Raw genomic sequence first — 9,538 nt, 5'->3', positions numbered from 1 at the left:
TTATCATGTGTAATTAGAAAAGCTACGCGTGTGAGGTTTTGTGTCATATTTTGTGTTCTTTAAATTTGTAGTAGATTTATTAACAGAAATAAATAAAAATAAATGAAATTCAAACATTGTCAGGACGTTCTACTGCATCAGCAGATGCCAATGGTCTTACGCTTGTTCTGTCCAATTGTCTGCGTGTGATATCCAAAGGAAAGACTCACGGTCACACCTAGGAGTCGGAAGAAACTTCGCCAGACCCGTGATTTGAATTAGGGACCTCGATCTGAGACAATATCCCCCGGGAGGCCAAAGTAACGAAAACCTTGTTAAAAATATGTTCTGCAGTCTCCATTGTGGTTGGTAAGCCTCGAAGAGAAATCAGTCGAAATCCCATTGAAAATGAATCTACTATGACTAGTATACAAGTGTGTCCTTCCGACTCGGGCAGATCAGTGAAGTCTACCCCTAAGTGTGACCATGGGCGTTAAGGATTGGGCAGTGGCATGACCTTTCCGGCTGGTAAGTGTCGCGGTTCTTTGACATTTACATTTATTTACATTTAGGCATTTGGCAGAGCGACTTACAAAAAGTGCTTTAATGTTTACAACATTGGATACATACTTACACTGGGTTAACTAGGTTAATAACTAAGTAAGACATTGCACATTCCTGACATCCCCCAACGTACAGTGGTATGAAAAACTATTTGCCCCCTTCCTGATTTCTTATTCTTTTGCATGTTTGTCACACAAAATGTTTCTGATCATCAAACACATTTAACTATTAGTCAAAGATAACAAGTAAACACAAAATGCAGTTTTTAAATGATGGTTTTTATTATTTAGGGAGAAAAAAAATCCAAACCTACATGGCCCTGTGTGAAAAAGTAATTGCCCCCTGAACCTAATAACTGGTTGGGCCACCCTTAGCAGCAATAACTGCAATCAAGCGTTTGCGATAACTTGCAACGAGTCTTTTACAGCGCTCTGGAGGAATTTTGGCCCACTCATCTTTGCAGAATTGTTGTAATTCAGCCTTATTTGAGGGTTTTCTAGCATGAACCGCCTTTTTAAGGTCATGCCACAACATCTCAATAGGATTTAGGTCAGGACTTTGACTAGGCCACTCCAAAGTCTTCATTTTGTTTTTCTTTAGCCATTCAGAGGTAGATTTGCTGGTGTGTTTTGGGTCATTGTCCTGCTGCAGCACCCAAGATCGCTTCAGCTTGAGTTGACGAACAGATATTCTCCTTCAGGATTTTTTTGGTAGACAGTAGAATTCATGGTTCCATCTATCACAGCAAGCCTTCCAGGTCCTAAAGCAGCAAAACAGCCCCAGACCTTTACACTACCACCACCATATTTTACTGTTGGTATGATGTTCTTTTTCTGAAATGCTGTGTTACATTTTTACGCCAGATGTAACGGGACACGCACCTTCCAAAAAGTTTAACTTTTGTCTCGTCGGTCCACAAGGTATTTTCCCAAAGGTCTTGGCAATCATTGAGATGTTTTTAAGCAAAATTGAGACGAGCCTTAATGTTCTTTTTGCTTAAAAGTGGTTTGCGCCTTGGAAATCTGCCATGCAGGCCGTTTTTGCCCAGTCTCTTTCTTATGGTGGAGTCATGAACACTGACCTTAATTGAGGCAAGTGAGGCCTGCAGTTCTTTAGATGTTGTCCTGGGGTCTTTTGTGGCCTCTCGGATGAGTTGTCTCTGCGCTCTTGGGGTAATTTTGGTCGGCCGGCCACTTCTGGGAAGGTTCACCACTGTTCCATGTTTTTGCCATTTGTGGATAATGGCTCTCACTGTGGTTCGCTGGAGTCCCAAAGCTTTAGAAATGGCTTTATAATCTTTACCAGACTGATAGATCTCAATTACTTTTGTTCTCATTTGTTCCTGAATTTCTTTGGATCTGGCATGATGTCTAGCTTTTGAGGTGCTTTTGGTCTACTTCTCTGTGTTAGGTAGCTCCTATTTAAGTGATTTCTTGATTGAAACAGGTGTGGCAGTAATCAGGCCTGGGGGTGACTACAGAAATTGAACTCAGGTGTGATAAACCACAGTTAAGTTATTTAACTAAGGGGGGCAAACACTTTCACACAGGGCCATGTAGATTTGGAGTTTTTTTTCTCCCTTAATAACGTAAACCTTCATTTAAAAACTGCAGTTTGTGTTCAATTATGTTATCTTTGACTAATAGTTAACGATTTTTAATAAGCAGAAACATTTAAGTGTGACAAACATGCAAAAGAATAAGAAATCAGGAAGGGGGAAAATAGTTTTTTACACCACTGTAACTTGTCATGTTCCTTTCCATTTTGGGCCACCAGAAGCAATCCTGTAGCAGTGAGAGAGTACTTTCAATTCCTGGATGTCCAGTGCCCAATGATGAGTGCGCGGAGTGGATAAGTGAATTGCTGTTAAGTGAACTGTTGTTAATGCGTCAACCTCCACCACGAACAGGAGCTCGGGATTGGGATGAACAAGGATTGGTGCTGATACGAAGGCTTGTTTGAGTTGTGGGAAAGCAAAGGTGGCCTCTGGGGTCCATTTTAACGATCTGGGTTTGCCATGGAACAGGGAGGTGTTGTAATTTACAATAAACCGTCTATAAAAATTGGCAAATCTCAGAAATTGTTGTAATTCTTTAATGGTTGTAAGTTCAGGACAGGTGGATACCTTCTCCTCGTCCATCCTCACTCCATTTCGGTCAATGATGTATCCAAAAAACTTGACTGATGTTTGGTGGAAGGAGCATTTTTCGGCTTTGAAGAAGAGTTAAAACTTGCGTAGATGTTGAAGGACCCTCGTGACGAGGATATCATCAATGTAAACTATGACAAACCGATGGAGAAAATCCCGGAGAGTATCGTGCATAAAGTTCAAGGCATTGAAAAGGCCGTAGGTCATCACCAGATACTCATAATGTCCTGTAGGTGTTACGAACGCCGTCTTTCACTCATCTCATTCCATTCATCTTCCCTTCTAATGCGGATTAGATTGTATGCTTTCCAGGAATCCAGCTTGGTAAAGAAAGTGGCCTCACTAAGACTGCACCCCAGCCTGTGAGGGAAGCATCTGTTGTTAGCGACGACAAAACGCACATAGAGTGGGACCCAAAGTCAGAAACTGGGGTCTGAACCACATAGAAAGGATATGAAGCCACCTGGCACATAACCCGTATTTGCCTTCGGGGATTGGCCCTTGAGTAAGGAATGTGATGCTGTGTGAAAACGCTATGGGAACATCTTTCTGTGTTGCCAGTTGTGAAGCATGTGTGTATCAAACACGCCAAATTTTGGCATATATAACCTCGGTCAGGTAACGTCATCTGATGAAGCGCACCTGCAGGTTATAAATAGGAGTGAACCGGAAACATTCCTCAGATCAGTTTTGTCTGAAAGGACGTTTAGTCACGCAGGCAGTGTGGCATTGGAGCGCAGCATCTCGTTCCTGCCTTTTCAGGGAACAGGGTTACAGCAAAGTTACCCGAGACTTTCCCTTTTAAAGGCTACACTTGATGCTGCGTGAAAACACTATTGGAACCAAAATACCAACGCCGCCGCACTGCAAGTGTCTGGACCCCAAGGTTGTGTAGTGTGTGCGCACAAAGGCAGAGGAGGTCTCAAAACTATCTCTGGGAGGCTGACTCAAGGGACCGTGAACCCGGAGTACCATGAACATCCAGACTATAGAATCTCACAAATGCGAGTTTCTCCCCCCTTGCTTTTAGCCACAACTGAAACAATCTCATGTGCAGAGGCCCAAAGGTATCACCATGGACACAGCTGCCATGAGACCTAAAAATCTCTGAAAGTGAGGAACAGTCACTTTCTGGCCTAGCTTGGTTTCCTTCATGGTGTTGGAAATGGATTCGACACACGCAGGAGACCCCTGTGCCCGCATTGCGATCAAATCATACGTGACACCCAAATATGTTGTGTTTTGAGCAGGAAAGAGAAAGCTTTATGGCTTTGAGTCTCAATCTTAGGAACGGAGATGAGCTAGGACAACATCCTGATGTCGAAGCGCTACCTTCTGAGACTGAGCCAGCATCAGCTAGTCGTCTAATGTGCGGGTTAGCTAGACCAAATGGAAGGACCTGATACTGGTAAGCTTTGCCCCCGAAAGAGAACTTCAGGAACTTCCTGTGTTGTGGCAATATTTCCGTAAAAATATACGTCCTTAAGATCAATTGTCACAAACCAATCTCTTGGTTGGATTTGAGAGCAATCACTTTGACAGTCAAAATTTTGAACTTGTCTTCTTTTGGATAGCGGTTCAGCCCGCGAAGATCCAAAATCGGACGTAGCCCCCCGTTCCTCTTGGGAACCAAGAAAAACCGACTGTAGTAGCCTGACTCTCTGCCTGGTAGAGGAACATGTTCCATGGCCCCCTCTTCCAGGAACATCTTGTAACTCCAGAGTCAGCAAATGCGCCCTTTCTGGTTTGACGGAAGTGGAGACCACGTGGGTGGGTGTTAGCTGTTCGGCATCCTGAACATGGCAGGAGAAAACCGAAAACCAACCTTTTTTGAAGACCGGTGTTGTCCAAAACACCAGTGGTGGCGGAGCAAGAACACCGACCTCCTGGGGTGCCAGGGAGAACACTTCATCCTTGAGAGGGATTCTACGTGCATCTTCCCGGAGGGGCCACCCCCACGGTCCGGGACGAATGAGCCTCAGGACTTCTTCTTAGTGAAGAAGACAGTACGTAGGTCCGACTTCTTCAAGGCAGATTGCAAAGCGTGGCGTGCCGCACCCCAGTCTTATGAGGGGGTGCCCGGCTCATAACGCTCTATTTTTGTGCTTCACGCCTCACGAAAGTCAGACCTGGTCAGGCCTTTCCCGAAGGCTTGTTCATATTATTTCGCCTCCTGAACCTAGTACCGACGTTAGCAGCGTCGCCAAACAGGCCAGAGGGCAAGATGGGGACATCAAGGACAAATGCACGATCCTTACCCTTTATTCCCTCGTGAGATTTAGCCACAGGTAACTCTCGCGGAACACCATCGCAGCCATAAAACAGCCGATAACACGGACCATCTGCTTTGTTGCACGAAGAGACAGGTCTGTGGCTTAGCATAATTCCAGTAACAACGTTGTAGAGCCCCGGCTATGCTCAAGTCTTTCAGCAGGTCAGCCTGGTAAGCCTGCAAAACCGCCCTGGTGTGCAGTAGAGTACCAGCCTGATCAGCTGCCTGAAAGCTTTTTCCCACCAGGGATGTCAGTCTTCACGGCTTGGTGGGGAGTGTATGCTTTTTTAGGGAGGATGATGTCCCAGGAGAGATAACCCCAAGCGTCTCTATATCTGGGACATCATCATATAACCGTGCCTTACATCAACAATATTCGAATAAATCGAAGATGATGGCATGAAAAAGATAATGGGATGAATAAGGCTATTCCATGAAAGAGTTAACTCATCATAAAGTTTTGCAAGAAAGAAGGGAAAGAGAGAGCGCCGTTTATCCAAGGCTCCTCCCCCTGGCCACCTGACAGAAACCTGTCGTCCTTTTTTTTTTTTTTTTAGCGCTTAGGGAAATCCCGCTTCTGCGGCCAAATACGAAACGCGATCGCTCGATCATGACTTACCTGCGGAAGCGAGAGTAAGTCTTTCCTATCCATTCACAAGAAGCGCCGGAGTGCACTTGAGAAGTGGACTAAAAACTTCCTGATCCTGTCTCATGCCGGATTGCATTGTTTAACCCAAGAATGCGCCAAAGCAACGGTGTGGAAATCGCGCTCCGAAAGAGTGGAGGCACGGATCCTCTTTTAAATTCTCTTGCACACATCACGCGCAATATTACAATATGGTCCTTGAAGAGAAAAAGATCTGAGAAATGTTTCCAGTTCACTCCTATTTATAACCTGCAGGTGCGCTTCATCAGATCACGTCACCTGACCGAGGTTATATGTGCCAAAATTTGGCGTTTGATACACACATGCTTCACAACCGGCAACACAGAAAGATGTTCCCATAGCGTTTTCACGCAGCATCAAGTGTAGCCTTTGTGGTAAGGGAAAAGTAATGCGAGAAGCAGTAAGGCTTATATTTTTAGTGAGGGGTTGTAACCTTTCAATATTAGTAGACATAGCCCTCACCACTTGAAGAGGGGGAGGAATGGGGCATCCTTCATCCTAAGGTGCCCCATGCTGCCACAGTACAAGCAAAGATTCTAGGTCAGTCGTCTCTGCCTTTCTGCCGGTGAAATTCTACCCCTGTCCAGTTGCATGAGTTCTTCTTTTTGTTTGAGGAAGCCGGGATTCATTTGGCATCTGAAGAGAAGGGATGTAGGGTTTCTTGGGTCGGTGCGACAGGAAGCGAGATGTGCGGCACATCGGATAGAAAGTTGTATGAACTGTTCAAGACTGATGAAATCGTCATAAGTTGCCAGCATAAGCTGCAGATTGGACTCCAACCCCTGACGGTAGGTATTGATGAGGGTATGTTCAATCCATCCGCTGGTCGCTTACTATTCAATTCAATTCAATTTTATTTGTATAGCGCTTTTAGCAATTTTCATTGTCGCAAAGCAGCTTTACACAGTCAAAAGAATTATTTAAGTTTGTATGAAATGTGAATTTGTATAAATCAAAATGGTCAGTTTGTCCCTGGTGAGCAAGCCGAGGGCGACAGTGGCAAGGAAAAACTCCCTGAGATGGTAATAGGAAGAAACCTTGAGAGGAACCAGACTCAACAGGGAACCCATCCTCATTTGGGTGAAACAGAAAGCAGTAAATGATCTGCATTTATACAGTGTATAGGGTGGGAGGCAGTTCAGCTATAATAGCTGATGTTAATTGATGTTAATATGGAGTCCAGGTAGTTATTGAAGACCCAGGTAGACTTGTAAGAAGTTCCAGTCCTGAACTATCGAACTGTCAAGTCCCCAGAGAAACAGTTGCCAACACCAGTCAAGGCCAGAACCATTTTCTAGGTAGAGAGAATCATCCCCAGACACCAGACGCATCCCAGAGAGACACACGGGGCATCCATGTGACGAGATCTTCAGCCAGAAGCGGGGCACCAGGATGGGTCAGACAGGTCCGGAGGGCAGAGGGAGTCTGGATCACTGGCAGCTCAGGAACGACATGTGTAGCTCGACAGAGAGAGAGAGAAAGAGTGAAAGGGGGAGACAGGAGGAGAGAGGAAAAAGAAAGAGGGGGGGAAAGAGAAGAAAAGGAGAGATGACAGTTAGGTATGGTCACAGTCACACGATGTATAATGTGAATGTATATTAACTGTAGAGTGCAAGCAGAGACTCCGGCAGGACTAACTATGACAGCATAACTAAAAGGGAGAGCCAGAAGGAAACACAAACATGAGGGCTTCCTGAGATGTAAAGCAAACAATCACCTCACCGTCAGCAAACCTGAGTGATCAATGAGAGTGAGGAAGACAGCATCTAAACATACCAGTTCACCATAATACTCTACGTCCATGAGTCCCCCAGATCTGCTCCTTTACCTATGGCAAATCTATTTATAAAAATGCTTGGCTAAATAAATAGGTTTTTAGCCTGGACTTAAACACTGAGACTTTTTCTGAGTCCCGAACACTATTTGGAAGACTATTCCATAACTTTGGGGCTTTGTAAGAAAAAGCTCTGCCCCCAGCTGTATTTTTCATAATACGCGGTACTGACAAGCAGCCTGCATCCTTTGATCGAAGTAGGCGTGGCGGATCGTAAGACACTAGCAGTTCGCTCAGGTACTGCAGCGCGAGACCATTTAATGCTTTATATGTTAAGAGTAGTATTTTAAAATCAATGCGAAATTTCACAGGGAGCCAATGGAGTGAAGATAAGATAGGGGTGATGTGCTCATATCTTCTGGTTCTCGTGAGGACTCTCGCTGCTGCATTCTGGACTAGCTGAAGCTTATTTATGCATCTAGCTGAACAACCAGACAGTAAGGCATTACAATAGTCCAACCTAGAGGTGATAAAAGCATGAACTAGTTTTTCTGCGTCGTTTAGCGACAATAAATTTCTTATTCTGGCAATATTTCTGAGGTGAAAGAATGCTATCCTGGTAGTTTTATCTACATGTGCTTCAAATGAAAGGCTGGAATCAATAATCACACCAAGGTCTTTCACTGTTGCATTTGATGGAACAGAAAGGCCATCTAAAGTTACGGTGTGATCTAAAATTTTACTCCTAGCTGTATGCGGTCCTATGACTAGAACTTCTGTCTTATCCGGATTTAGCAGAAGGAAGTTAATTAGCATCCAATTTCTTATGTCCTGCACACATTGCTCAATTTTAGTAAGCTGATTTTTCTCATCAGGTTTTGCTGAGACATATAACTGTGTATCGTCAGCATAACAATGAAAACTAATACCATGCTTACGGATTATGTTGCCCAGAGGAAGCATGTAAAGGGAAAAAAGCAGTGGACCTAAAACTGAACCCTGCGGAACGCCAAACTCCACTAGAGAACATGCAGAATAATCACCATTTAAGTCTACATACTGATAACGATGGGTCAGATAGGATCTGAGCCAGGAGAGGGCTGTACCCTTAATTCCCACTACATTTTCTAATCTGTGAATAAGAATAGCGTGATCAACGGTGTCAAAAGCTGCACTGAGGTCAAGTAGTACAAGCATAGTTACACAACCCTGATCAGAGGCCAATAGAATGTCATTTACTACTTTAACGAGCGCTGTCTCTGTACTGTGATGAGGCCTAAATCCTGACTGATACAGCTCATGTATGCCATTTCTATGTATATATGAGCATAGCTGCTCCGCTACTATCTTTTCCAGAATCTTAGAGATAAAGGGGAGGTTTGATATTGGTCTGTAACTGGACAGCTGACAGGGGTCGAGGTCAGGTTTCTTAATTATTGGTTTGATAACTGCTAATTTAAAAGATTTTGGAACATATCCAATGCTGAGTGAAGAATTAATTATTCTCAACAGGGGTTCTACTATTGCTGGTACTATCTGTTTAAGAAAATGTGTCGGTACAGGATCTAATATACAGGTTGATGAATTTGAAGAAGAGATGAGTGAAATTAGTTCATTCTCTTCAAGGGGAGCAAAGTATTCTAGGCTCTGATCTGACATGGCTAGATTAACATCTGCATCAATTACATTGTTCGGTTTCAAAACCTCAATTTTATGCCTAATATTTACAAATTTATTATTAAAAAAGTTCATGAAGTCCTCACTATTGCATGATGTTGTTGTGGAGATTTCTGCATTGGTCTTATTTCTGGTTAATTTGGCTACAGCATTAAATAAGAATCTAGGATTATTTTTGTTATTTTCTATAAGAGTGGAGAGATATGTTGATCTAGCTACACTAAGAGCTTTTTTATAGTTCAGGATGCTCTCCTTCCATGCTATTTGAAATACTAACAATTTACAGATCTGGCCTTTAAAAACGCACGTTTTCGGAAAAGGGATCCCACGACTTGCCGTGGCTGAGCGCGGCAAGCTGTGAAAATGCCCTTCAATACCTGTAGGGGGCAGTCGTGTTTCAGTCTAAAGTATTGTGTGTCTACTGAAGCCAAAAAATTTTATGTCTCTTAGGCGCCT

Source organism: Clarias gariepinus, chromosome 10 (genome assembly GCF_024256425.1).
Source record: "Clarias gariepinus isolate MV-2021 ecotype Netherlands chromosome 10, CGAR_prim_01v2, whole genome shotgun sequence".
In the NCBI taxonomy this organism is placed as follows: domain Eukaryota; kingdom Metazoa; phylum Chordata; class Actinopteri; order Siluriformes; family Clariidae; genus Clarias; species Clarias gariepinus.
This window is presented reverse-complemented; position numbering follows the sequence as displayed.